Here is a 14521-nt window from a genome sequence, read left to right on the forward strand (position 1 = left end):
AACAAATGATTTAGCTTCAGATACTTCTGATATAAGCGATATAGCTTCAAATACACACGAAACAAACGAGTTAGCTTCAAATCCAAGCAGAACACATTATTTACCTACAAAACAATGCAATTTAGAAGGTTTACCTTCAAATCCATGCGAAACACATGATTCAGCTGCAAATCAATGCGATGGAGAATGTTTAGCTTCAAATCCATGCGACACAAATGATTTAGTTTCAGATTCTTGCGATATAAGTGATTAGCTTCAAATGCAGACTAAACAAACGAGTTAGCTTCAAATTCAAGCGAAACACATGATTTAGCTTCAAATCAATGCTATGTAGAAGGTTTAGATTCAAAGCCATGCGACACAACTGATTTTGCTTCAGATACTTGCGATATAAGTGATATAGCTTCAAATGCAGGCTAAACAAACGAGTTAGATTCATATCCAAGTGAAACACATGATTTAGCTTCAAATCAATGCGATGTAGAAGGTTTAGCTTCAAATCCATGCGAAACAAATGATTTAGCTTCAAACACTTGGGATATAGGTGATATAGCTTCAGCTGCATGCGAAACAAACGAGTTAGCTTCAAGTCCATGCCAAACACATGATTCAGCTGCAAATCAATGCGATAGAGAAGGATTAGCTTCAAATCCATGCGAAACAATTGATTTAGCATGAAACACTTGGGATATGAGTGCAATAGCTTCAAATGCAGACTAAACAAACGAGTTAGCTTCAAATTCAAGCGAAACACATGATTTAGCTTCAAATCAATGCGCTGTAGAAGGTTTAGCTTCAAATCCATGCGAAACAAATGATTTAGCTTCAAACACTTGGGATGTAGGTGATATAGATTCAAGTGCATGCGAAACAAACGAGTTAGCTTCAAATCCATGCGGGACACACGATTTTGCTTCAAATCAATGCCATGTAGAAGGTTTAGCTTCAAATCCATGCGACACAAATGATTTAGCATCAAACACTTGGGATATGAGTGATATGGCTTCAAATACAGACTAAACAAACGAGTTAGATACAAACTCAAGCGAAACACATGATTTAGCTTCAAATCAATGCGCTGTAGAAGGTTTAGCATCAACTCCATGGGAAACAAATGATTTAGCATCAAACACATGGGATATAAGTGATATAGCTTCAAAGGCAGACGAAACAAACGATTTAGCTTCAAAATCCGTGCGATACACATGTTTTAGCTTCAAATCAATGCGATATAGAAGGTTTAGCTTCAAATCCAAGCGAAACACATGATTTAGCTTCATATCAATGCGCTGTAGAAGGTTTAGCTTCAAATCCATGCGAAACAAATGATTTAGCATCAAACACATGGGATATAAGTGATATAGCTTCAAATGCAGACGAAACAAACAATTTAGCTTCAAAATCCGTGCAAAACACATGATTAAGCTTCAAATCAATAGTATGTAGAATGTTTAGTTTCAAATCCATGCGACACAAATGATTTAGCTTCAGATATTTGCGATATGAGTGATATAGCTTCAAATGCAGTCGAAACAAACGAGTTAGCTTCAAATCCAAGCGAAACACATGATTTAGATTCAAATCAATGCTATGAAGAAGGTTTAGCTTCAAATCCATGCGACACAAATGATTTAGCTTCAGATACTTGCGATATAAATGATATAGCTTCAAATGCAGATTAAACAAACGAGTTAGCTTTATATCCAAGCGAAACGCATGATTTAGCTTCAAATCAATGCGATGTAGAAGGATTAGCTTTAAATCCATGCGAAACATATGATTTATGTTCAGATACTTGCGATATAAGTGATATAGCAGCAAATGCGACTAAACAAACGAGTTAGCCTCATATCCAAGCGAAACACATGATTTAGATTCAAATCAATGCGATGTAGAAGGTTTAGCTTCAAATTCATGCGACACAACTGATTTAGCATCAAACACTTGGGATATGAGTGATATAGCTTCAAATGCAGACTAAACAAACGAGTTAGCTTCGTATCCGAGCGAAACACATGATTAAGCTTCAAATCAATCCGATGTAGAAGGTTTAGCTTCAAATCCATGCGAAACAATTGATTTAGCATCAAACACTTGGGATATGAGTGATATAGCTTCAAATGCAGACTAAACAAACGAGTTAGCTTCAAATTCAAGTAAAACACATGATTTAGCTTCAAATCAATGCTATGTAGAAGGTTTAGCTTCAAAACCGTACGAAACACATGATTTAGCTTCAAATCAATGCGCTGTAGAAGGTTTAGCTTCAAATCCATGCGAAACAAATGATTTAGCATCAAACACATGGGATATAAGTGATATAGCTTCAAATGCAGACGAAACAAACGATTTAGCTTCAAAATCCGTGCAAAACACATGATTAAGCTTCAAATCAATAGTATGTAGAATGTTTAGTTTCAAATCCATGCGACACAAATGATTTAGCTTCAGATATTTGCGATATGAGTGATGTAGCTTCAAATGCAGTCGAAACAAACGAGTTAGCTTCAAATCCAAGCGAAACACATGATTTAGATTCAAATCAATGCGATGTAGAAGGTTTAGCTTCAAATCAATGCGACACAAATGATTGAGCTTCAAACACTTGGGATATAGATGATATAGCTTCAGCTGCATGCGAAACAAACGAGTTAGCTTCAAGTCCTTGCGAAACAAATGATTCAGCATCAGATACTTGCGATATAAGTGATATAGCTTCAAGTGCAGGGGATTCAAACGAGTTAGCTTCAAATCCATGCAAAACACATGATTAAGCTTCAAATCAATGCTATGAAGAAGGTTTAGCTTCAAATCCATGCGACACAAATGATTTAGCTTCAGATACTTGCGGTATAAATGATATAGCTTGAAATGCAGATTAAACAAACGAGTTAGCTTTATATCCAAGCGAAACGCATGATTTAGCTTCAAATCAATGCGATGTAGAAGGATTAGCTTCAAATCCATGCGAAACAAATGATTTATGTTCAGAAGCTTGCGATATAAGTGATGTAGCTTCAAATGCAGTAGAAGCAAACGAGTTAGCATCAAATCCATGCAAAACACATGATTTAGCTTCAAATCAATGCGATGTAGAAGGTTTAGCTTCAAATCCATGCGAAACAAATGATTTAGCTTCACACACTTGAGATATAAGTGATATAGCATCAAATGCAGGCGAAACGAACGAGTTAGCTTCAAATCCATGCGAAACACATGATTTAGCTGCAAATGAATGCGATGTAGAAGGTTTAACTTGAAATCCATGCGAAACAAATGATTCAGCTCCAGATACTTGCGATATAAGTGATGTAGCAGCAAATGCGACTAAACAAACGAGTTAGCTTTATATCCAAGTGAAACGCATGATTTGGCTTCAAATCAATGCGATGTAGAAGGATTAGCTTCAAATCCATGCGAAACAAATGATTTATGTTCTGATACTTGCGATATAAGTGATATAGCTGCAAATGCGACTAAACAAACGAGTTAGCTTCATATGCAAGCGAAACACATGATTTAGCTTCAGATTCTTGCGATATAAGTGATGTAGCTTCAAATGCAGACTAAACAAACGAGTTAGCTTCATATCCAAGCAAAGCACATGATTTAGATTCAAATCAATGCGATGTAGAAGGTTTAGCTTCAAATCCATGCGACACAAATGATTGAGCTTCAAACACTTGGGATATAAGTGATATAGCTTCAGCTGCATGCGAAACAAACGAGTTAGCTTCAAGTCCATGCGAAACACATGATCCAGCTGCAAATCAATGCGATGGAGAAGGTTTAGCTTCAAGTCCATGGGATACAAATTATTTAGCTTCAAATACTTGCGATATAAGTGATATAGCTTCAAATGCAGACCAACCAAACGAGTTAGCTTCAAAATGCATGCGATACACATCATTTAGCTTCAAATCGATGCGAAGTATAAGGCTTAGCTTCAAATCTATGCGAAACCATTGATTTAGCATCAAACACTTGGGATATGAGTGATATAGCTTCAAATGCAGACTAAACAAACGAGTTAGCTTCAAATTCAAGCGAAACACATGATTTAGCTTCAAATCAATGCGCTGTAGAAGGTTTAGCATCAAATCCATGGGAAACAAATGATTTAGCATCAAACACATTGGATATAAGTGATATAGCTTCAAAGGCAGACGAAACAAACGATTTAGCTTCAAAATCCGTGCGATACACATGTTTTAGCATCAAATCAATGCGATATAGAAGGTTTAGCTTCAAATCCAAGCGAAACACATGATTTAGCTTCATATCAATGCGCTGTAGAAGGTTTAGCTTCAAATCCATGCGAAACAAATGATTTAGCTTCAAACACTTGGGATGTATATGATATAGCTTCAAGTGCATGCGAAACAAACGAGTTAGCTTCAAATCCATGCGAATCAAATGATTTAGCTACAAATCAATCCGATGTAGAAGGTTTAGCTTCAAATCCATGCGAAACAATTGATTTAGCATCAAACAGTTGGGATATGAGTGATATAGCTTCAAATGCAGACGAATAAAACGAGATAGCTTCAAACTCCATGCGATACACATCATTTATCTTTAAATCCATGCGAAGAAGAAGGCTTAGCTTCAAATCCATGCGATACACATGATTTAGCTTCAAATCAATGCGATGTAGAAGGTTTAGCCACAAATCCATGCGAAACAAATGATTTAGCATCAGATACTTGCGATATAACTGATATAGCTTTGTAGCGGCCAGTCGGCGCGCATAAGAGAAGATTTATTTCTCGCCCAAACGACTAACATATTTATGACTCTCCTTCGGAAAGGCTATCTTTGAGTAAACTGTTTTCTGTGCGGATGGCAATAAGCCAGTAGAGTTTCTTTTTTTACCTGATTCTCGATAGCCTACGAGACCGTCATAAATAACGGGAAATTCCGAAGGGCACGCAAAACGGACCCGAACGCCGGACGTCCGAGCGCAACGGCCCTGAGGAAAACCCAGGCCGTTACATCATAAAAAACGCACCCACTCCGATCACCACGCGGTCCCAAAACGGGACGCGCTCAGGGCGTAAGGGACAACGCGGTGAGAAGGAGATGGACAACGCTGATTGGGAAAACCCATTCGCGGGTCAACCAATCAGGGGGTGTCCAGAGTCCTTGCCGGGGGCAAACAGGAAAATATAAAAAGAGCAACAGTGAGACGCTCGCTCTCATACCTCGCATACCTTCGATACTTCTCATACCTCTCTTGCTACGACGTCACGTCACCCGAAAGTGTTTCTACGCAACTTAATAAATAAAGTTTAATAGTTACACCGCACGCACCAGTTATTTACCAGAACACACTCCATAACCAAATTGGTGACTCGACGTGCGATAACTGTGCAGTGCGCGACTAAAAAACGTCGGGTGAAGTAATCACAAGTGACACGCCGTAAAATAAGGGCAGAAATGGACACAGGTATGAGCCAGGGAAACGCCGCGTTACCTGAGGTGTGCCGGGTCGGCATACGAGTGCCACCGTTCTGGCCCGAACAACCGGCGATCTGGTTCCACCAGATAGAAGGCCAGTTCGCTTTGAATGGCGTCACCGCGGACACGACGAAGTACAACTACATAATGTCTCAACTGGAACCGAAATATGCCCTGGAGGTCCAGGACATAATCACGTCACCGCCGGCCACCGAGAAGTATGAGACACTAAAAGGCGAACTAATCCGGCGCCTGTCCGCGTCCGAAGGGAGACGAATCCAGCAGCTGCTGGAAAAAGAAGAGATGGGAGACAGAACGCCATCTCAATTTCTGCGGCACATGCAGAACTTGGCAGGTCAGGCAGTACCGGACAAATTTCTGGGTACATTATGGACTGGCAGGCTACCCAGCATGATCCGGGCGATCGTAAGCGCGCAGCCAGACATTCCGCTAAACAAGCTGGCGCAAATCGCGGACCAGATACACGAGGGCACAACCCAAGTCCACGTGGCCAGCGTAGCCGCCCCGCAGACCGAGACGACAGAGGCAATGAGAGGCCTGCTGGAGGAATTCAAGCTCGTCGTCAGCGAGCTCACACGTCCGCGGACCCGTGATAACCGATCAACATCGAGGCACCGTTCGAGGAGACACCGCGGCCGTTCGGGATCTAGAGGCCGTCGCCGGAGCGCATCCCCGCGAAACGTGGACCATTGCTGGTACCACCAGACCTTCGGAACGAGATCCACGAAGTGCCGACAGCCGTGCACATTCGACGCGGGAAACGATCGGGCATCACGGTAAATGCGGCAAATTGTGATGGACCGCGGACCCGCCGCCTCTTCATTCTTGAACGCAGCAAGAACGAAGAATACCTTATAGACACCGGTTCAGACCTGTGCGTGTACCCGCGTGCGTACATCAAAGGCCCGTTAAAAAAAGCGAAACACGAACTGTTTGCGGCAAACGGGTCCGTCATCGGCACGTACGGGCTGAAACCAGCAGACCTGGACCTGGGGTTGCGACGGTCGTTCACGTGGAGATTCGTGATAGCGGACGTCTCCAAACCCATCATCGGAGCCGACTTCCTGGCGCACTATGGGTTACTAGTGGACCTCGCGGGAAGACGACTCCTCGACCGGACGACCACGTTGACATCCAGCGGGAGGATCGCCGCCTCAACAACACCGACCATCAAGGCGATCGTCGGGGACTCGCCGTACCAGCAGCTTCTAGCGGAGTTCCCGTCTCTCGTGCGTCCAGCAGCGCGGCCGAACAGACCGATCACCCACGAGGTAACACACCATATTACGACTACCGCAGGTCCACCAGTGTATAGTAAGCCGCGACGTTTATCGCCCGAACTTTTTAGAAATGCTAGAACGGAATTTGAGGACCTGTTAAGTCTTGGTCACATCCGTCCTTCTAAGAGCCAGTGGGCCTCAGCCCTTCACATGGTTGCGAAGAAGGATAACGGATGGAGACCCTGTGGAGACTACAGGTTACTCAATGCCCGTACGATCGCAGACCGCTATCCGATTCCGCACATCGAGGATTTTTCGAGAATGTTGTCCGGAAAGACGATTTTTACCACGATCGATTTGGTGCGCGCGTACCACCAAATCCCCGTCCATCCGGAGGACATTCCGAAAACCGCGATAACGACGCCGTTCGGTTTGTACGAATATCTAGTTATGCCCTTCGGACTGAAAAATGCAGCGCAGACGTTCCAGCGGTTCATGGACACCGTGATAAGGGGACTGGATTTCTGCTACGCGTACCTCGACGACATCCTAGTGGCGTCAGGTAATGAGACGGAGCATAGAGATCACCTGCGCACACTTTTTTCACGTCTGCAGGAGTACGGCATCGTCGTGAACCCGAGCAAATGCGTATTCGCGGAATCGGTGGTGAGGTTTTTAGGTTACGAGGTCAGCGCCGAGGGTACCAGGCCACTAGCCGAGAAAGTTAAGGCCATACACGAATACCCGAAACCCGCAACAGTCAAACAACTGCGCGGTTTCCTAGGTATGGTCAATTTCTATCGTAGATTCATACCCGGCGCGGCCACGTTGCAGGCTCCACTCAATCTGCTGTTGCGGGGGCGCAAGCTGAAAGGCAACACGCCCGTGCAGTGGACGAGTGAGGCGGAATCTGCGCTAGAAAACCTAAAAACCGCGTTAGCGAACGCGACGCTATTGGCGCATCCGTCGAACGATTCGCGCCTCTCAATCATGGTCGATGCATCAGATTTCGCGCTAGGAGCGACGCTGCAGCAGTGGCAAGGCGGTTCGTGGCAACCGTTAGCTTTTTGCACGAAAGCCTTGTCACCTGCACAAAAAAAATATAGCGCATATGACCGCGAGCTGCTGGCGATTTACACAGCAGTAAAGCATTTCCGCCATGCGATTGAGGGACGCGAATTTATAATTTACACGGACCACAAACCGATAGTGTTCGCGTTCAAACAAAGATCGGACAAGTGCACGCCGAGACAGTTCCGATATCTCGACCTTATCGGACAGTTCACCACGAACATACGACACGTTAGCGGCAAGGACAACGAGGTCGCAGACGCACTCTCGCGAGTTGAGACGGTTACGTCCATCGATTACGCACAATTAGCACGCTCGCAAGAGCACGACAGCGAAGTCGAAAAGTACATAAATGCGTCTGATACCTCGTTGGACCTGAAACGGATACGCACGATAGACAGCGACGCGCCTGTCTATTGCGACGTTTCCACCGGTAACGTGCGTCCATTCATAACGGCTCCTTTCCGACGCCAAATTTTCGACGCCGTACACGGATTGTCGCATCCCGGTGTAAAGGCGACAATCCGTCTGGTAAAACAGCGTTTCGTTTGGCCGTCGATGGAAAAGGATTGCCGAGAGTGGAGTCGGAGCTGCCTCGCGTGCCAGAGAGCAAAGATCACCAGGCATGTCTCGAGTCCGGTAGGCACCTTCGCGCCGCCGTCGTGCAGGTTTGAGCACGTGCACCTCGACTTGGTAGGACCACTACCTACGTCGAGGGGCAATAGATACTGCCTCACCTGCATCGATAGGTATACGCGTTGGCCGGAAGCTTTACCGCTCGAGAACATCGAAGCCGAAACAGTCGCGCGTGCCTTTGTTTCGGGGTGGATTGCACGTTTTGGGACACCTGCCAGAATAACGACGGATCAAGGCCGGCAGTTCGAGTCCCATCTGTTCAGACAAATGAACCACTTACTCGGATGTAAGCATCTAAGAACTACGGCGTACCACCCCGCAGCAAACGGCATGGTCGAGCGTTTTCACCGGCAGCTGAAAGCGGCGATAAAATGTCGTGCCGACGACCGGTGGACCGACGCGTTACCTGCCGTTCTGCTGGGCATACGAGCGGCGTACCGAGATGACCTAAAGTCATCAGCCGCGGAGTTGGTGTACGGCGAGAACATCAAGCTCCCCGCAGAGATGTTCCGCGACAACGATATCAACGCGACCGACCAGGCCCAGGTGATAGAACAGCTGCGCGACCACTTCCGCAAGATACGACCGACACACGGTTCCCGCCACGGACAAAGAAGGATGTTCGTCTTTAAGGACCTCGCGACAACATCGCAGGTCTTCATACGGACAGACGCGGTACGAGGCCCCCTCCAAAATCCGTACGACGGACCGTTCCCTGTCGTATCCAGGAGCAACGACATAAAGAACTTTGTGGTGCGGGTTCGAGGCAAAGAGACCACCGTCTCAGTCGATAGGCTCAAACCCGCCTACAGCATCGACGACAAGTACGTCGGTAACGACGTACGACAACAACACAGCAATACGTCAGACAGCAGTCACAGTAACGCGCCTGAGCCCCGTACTCGTTCCGGTAGAAGAGTACGACTCCCGGAAAGGCTCCAGGTAGGCGTTAGGTAGCAAACAGCCAGCGACAGTAACCTTAAGATTGACATAAGCGAATATATTAGAGATAGTAACGTTTGCACTGGTAAGGGGGTGATGTAGCGGCCAGTCGGCGCGCATAAGAGAAGATTTATTTCTCGCGCAAACGACTAACATATTTATGACTCTCCTTCGAAAAGGCTATCTTTGAGTAAACTGTTTTCTGTGCGGATGGCAATAAGCCAGTAGAGTTTCTTTTTTTACCTGATTCTCGATAGCCTACGAGACCGTCATAAATAACGGGAAATTCCGAAGGGCACGCAAAACGGACCCGAACGCCGGACGTCCGAGCGCAACGGCCCTGAGGAAAACCCAGGCCGTTACATCATAAAAAACGCACCCACTCCGATAACCACGCGGTCCCAAAACGGGACGCGCTCAGGGCGTAAGGGACAACGCGGTGAGAAGGAGATGGACAACGCTGATTGGGAAAACCCATTCGCGGGTCAACAAATCAGGGGGTGTCCAGAGCCCTTGCCGGGGGCAAACAGGAAAATATAAAAAGAGCAACAGTGAGACGCTCGCTCTCATACCTCGCATACCTTCGATACTTCTCATACCTCTCTTGCTACGACGTCACGTCACCCGAAAGTGTTTCTACGCAACTTAATAAATAAAGTTTAATAGTTACACCGCACGCACCAGTTATTTACCAGAACACACTCCATAACCAAAGCTTCAAATGCAGACGAATCAAACGAGTTAGCTTCAAAATCCATGCGATACACATCATTATCTCTAAATCCATGCGAAATAGAAGGCTTAGCTTCAAATCCATGCGAAACACATGATTTAGCTTCAAATCAATGCTATGTAGAAGGTTTAGTTTCAAATCCATGCGAAACATATGATTTAGGTTCAGATACTTGCGATATAAGTGACATACCTTCGAATTCAGACGAAACAAACGACTTAGCTTCAAATCAATACGATGTAGAAGGTTTAGCATCAAATCCATGCGATGTAGAATGTTTAGCTTCTAATCCAAGCGAAACAAATGAGTTAGCTTCAAATCAATACGATGTAGAAGGTTTAGCTTCAAATCCATGCGAAACAAATGATTTAGCTTCAGATACTTGCGATGTCAGTGTTATAGCATCAAATGCAGGGGCAACAAACGAGTTAGCATCAAATCCATGCAAAACACATGATTTTTCTTCAAATCAATTCGAAATAGAAGGCTTAGCTTCAAATCCATGAGAAATAAATGGGATACCTTCAAATACTTGCGATATAAATAAAATATCTTCAAGTGAAGGCGAAACAAACGAGGTAGCTTTAAATCAATGCGATGTAGAAGGTTTAGCTTCAAATCCATGCTAAACAAATCATTTAGCATCAGATACTTGCGATATAACTGATATAGCTTCAATTGCAGGAGAAACAAACGAGTTAGCTTCAAATCCATGCAAAACACATGATTAATCTTCAAATCAATGCCACGTAGAAGGTTTAGCTTCAAATCCATGCGAAACAAATGATTTAGCTTCAGATACTTACGATATAATTAATATAGCTTCAAATGCAGGAGAAACAAACGAGTTAGCTTCAACTCCATGCAAAACACATGATTAAGCTTCAAATCAATGCCACATAGAAGGTTTAGCTTCAAATCCATGCGAAACAAATGATTTAGCATTAGATACTTGAGATATAGCTGATATTGCTTCAAATGCAGACGAATCAAACGAGTTAGTTTCAAAATCCATGCGGTACACATCATTTAGCTTTAAATCCATGCGAAGTAGAAGGCTTAGCTTCAAATCCATACGAAACAAATGTTTTAGCATCAGATACTTGCGATATAACTGATATAGCTTCAAATGCAGGGGAGACAAACGAGTTAGCATCAAATCCATGCAAAACACATGATTTAGCTTCAAATCAATTCGATGCAGAAGGTTTAGCTTCAAATCCATGCGAAACAAACGAGTTAGCTTCAAATCCATGCGACACAAATGATTTAGTTTCAGATTCTTGCGATATAAGTGATTAGCTTCAAATGCAGACTAAACAAACGAGTTAGATTCATATCCAAGTGAAACACATGATTTAGCTTCAAATCAATAGTATGTAGAAGGTTTAGCTTCAAATCCATGAGACACAAATGATTGAGCTTCAATTACTTGGGCTATAAGTGATATAGCTTCAAATGCAGTCGAAACAAACGAGTTAGCTCCATATCCAAGCGAAACACATGATTTAGCTGCAAATCAATGCGATGTAGAAGGTTTAGCTTCAAATCCATGCGACACAAATGATTTAGCTTCAGATACTTGCGATATAAGTGATATAGCATGAAATGCAGGCGAAACGAACGAGTTAGCTTCAAATCCATGCGAAACACATGATGTAGCTGCAAATCAATGAGATGTAGAAGATTTAGCTTCAAATCCATGCGAAACAAATGATTTAGCTTCAGATACTTGCGATATAAGCGATATAGCTTCAAATGCACACGAAACAAACGAGTTAGCTTCAAATCCAAGCAGAACACATTATTTCGCTACAAATCAATGCGATGTAGAAGGTTTACCTTCAAATCCAGGCGAAGCACATGATTTAGCAACAAATCAATGCGATGTAGAAGGTTTAGCTTCAAATCCATGCGACACAAATGATTGAGCATCAAACAATTGGGATATAGGTGATATAGCATCACCTGCATGCGAAACAAACGAGTTAGCTTCAAGTCCATGCAAAACACATGATTCAGCTGCAAATCAATGCGATGGAGAATGTTTAGCTTCAAATCCATGCGACACAAATGATTTAGTTTCAGATTCTTGCGATATAAGTGATTAGCTTCAAATGCAGACTAAACAAACGAGTTAGATTCATATCCAAGTGAAACACATGATTTAGCTTCAAATCAATAGTATGAAGAAGGTTTAGCTTCAAATCCATGCGACACAAATGATTGAGCTTCAATTACTTGGGCTATAAGTGATATAGCTTCAAATGCAGTCGAAACAAACGAGTTAGCTCCATATCCAAGCGAAACACATGATTTAGCTGCAAATCAATGCGATGTAGAAGGTTTAGGTTCAAATCCATGCGAAACATATGATTTAGGTTCAGATACTTGCGATATAAGTGACATACCTTCGAATTCAGACGAAACAAACGACTTAGCTTCAAATCAATACGATGTAGAAGGTTTAGCTTCAAATCCATGCGATGTAGAATGTTTAGCTTCTAATCCAAGCGAAACAAATGAGTTAGCTTCAAATCAATACGATGTAGAAGGTTTAGCTTCAAATCCATGCGAAACAAATGATTTAGCTTCAGATACTTGCGATGTCAGTGTTATAGCATCAAATGCAGGCGAAATGAACGAGTTAGCATCAAATCCATGCAAAACACATGATTTTTCTTCAAACCAATTCGAAATAGAAGGCTTAGCTTCAAATCCATGAGAAATAAATGGGATACCTTCAAATACTTGCGATATAAATAAAATATCTTCAAGTGAAGGCGAAACAAACGAGGTAGCTTTAAATCAATGCGATGTAGAAGGTTTAGCTTCAAATCCATGCTAAACAAATCATTTAGCATCAGATACTTGCGATATAACTGATATAGCTTCAATTGCAGGAGAAACAAACGAGTTAGCTTCAAATCCATGCAAAACACATGATTAAGCTTCAAATCAATGCCACGTAGAAGGTTTAGCTTCAAATCCATGCGAAACAAATGATTTAGCTTCAGATACTTACGATATAATTAATATAGCTTCAAATGCAGGGGCAACAAACGAGTTAGCATCAAATCCATGCAAAACACATGATTTTTCTTCAAATCAATTCGAAATAGAAGGCTTAGCTTCAAATCCATGAGAAATAAATGGGATACCTTCAAATACTTGCGATATAAATAAAATATCTTCAAGTGAAGGCGAAACAAACGAGGTAGCTTTAAATCAATGCGATGTAGAAGGTTTAGCTTCAAATCCATGCTAAACAAATCATTTAGCATCAGATACTTGCGATATAACTGATATAGCTTCAATTGCAGGAGAAACAAACGAGTTAGCTTCAAATCCATGCAAAACACATGATTAAGCTTCAAATCAATGCCACGTAGAAGGTTTAGCTTCAAATCCATGCGAAACAAATGATTTAGCTTCAGATACTTACGATATAATTAATATAGCTTCAAATGCAGGAGAAACAAACGAGTTAGCTTCAACTCCATGCAAAACACATGATTAAGCTTCAAATCAATGCCACATAGAAGGTTTAGCTTCAAATCCATGCGAAACAAATGATTTAGCATTAGATACTTGAGATATAGCTGATATTGCTTCAAATGCAGACGAATCAAACGAGTTAGTTTCAAAATCCATGCGGTACACATCATTTAGCTTTAAATCCATGCGAAGTAGAAGGCTTAGCTTCAAATCCATACGAAACAAATGTTTTAGCATCAGATACTTGCGATATAACTGATATAGCTTCAAATGCAGGGGAGACAAACGAGTTAGCATCAAATCCATGCAAAACACATGATTTAGCTTCAAATCAATTCGATGCAGAAGGTTTAGCTTCAAATCCATGCGAAACAAACGAGTTAGCTTCAAATCCATGCGACACAAATGATTTAGTTTCAGATTCTTGCGATATAAGTGATTAGCTTCAAATGCAGACTAAACAAACGAGTTAGATTCATATCCAAGTGAAACACATGATTTAGCTTCAAATCAATAGTATGTAGAAGGTTTAGCTTCAAATCCATGAGACACAAATGATTGAGCTTCAATTACTTGGGCTATATATGATATAGCTTCAAATGCAGTCGAAACAAACGAGTTAGCTCCATATCCAAGCGAAACACATGATTTAGCTGCAAATCAATGCGATGTAGAAGGTTTAGCTTCAAATCCATGCGACACAAATGATTTAGCTTCAGATACTTGCGATATAAGTGATATAGCATGAAATGCAGGCGAAACGAACGAGTTAGCTTCAAATCCATGCGAAACACATGATGTAGCTGCAAATCAATGAGATGTAGAAGATTTAGCTTCAAATCCATGCGAAACAAATGATTTAGCTTCAGATACTTGCGATATAAGCGATATAGCTTCAAATGCACACGAAACAAACGAGTTAGCTTCAAATCCAAGCAGA

The sequence above is a fragment of the Megalopta genalis genome, unplaced genomic scaffold (genome assembly GCF_051020955.1).
Source record: "Megalopta genalis isolate 19385.01 unplaced genomic scaffold, iyMegGena1_principal scaffold0183, whole genome shotgun sequence".
NCBI lineage: Eukaryota > Metazoa > Arthropoda > Insecta > Hymenoptera > Halictidae > Megalopta > Megalopta genalis.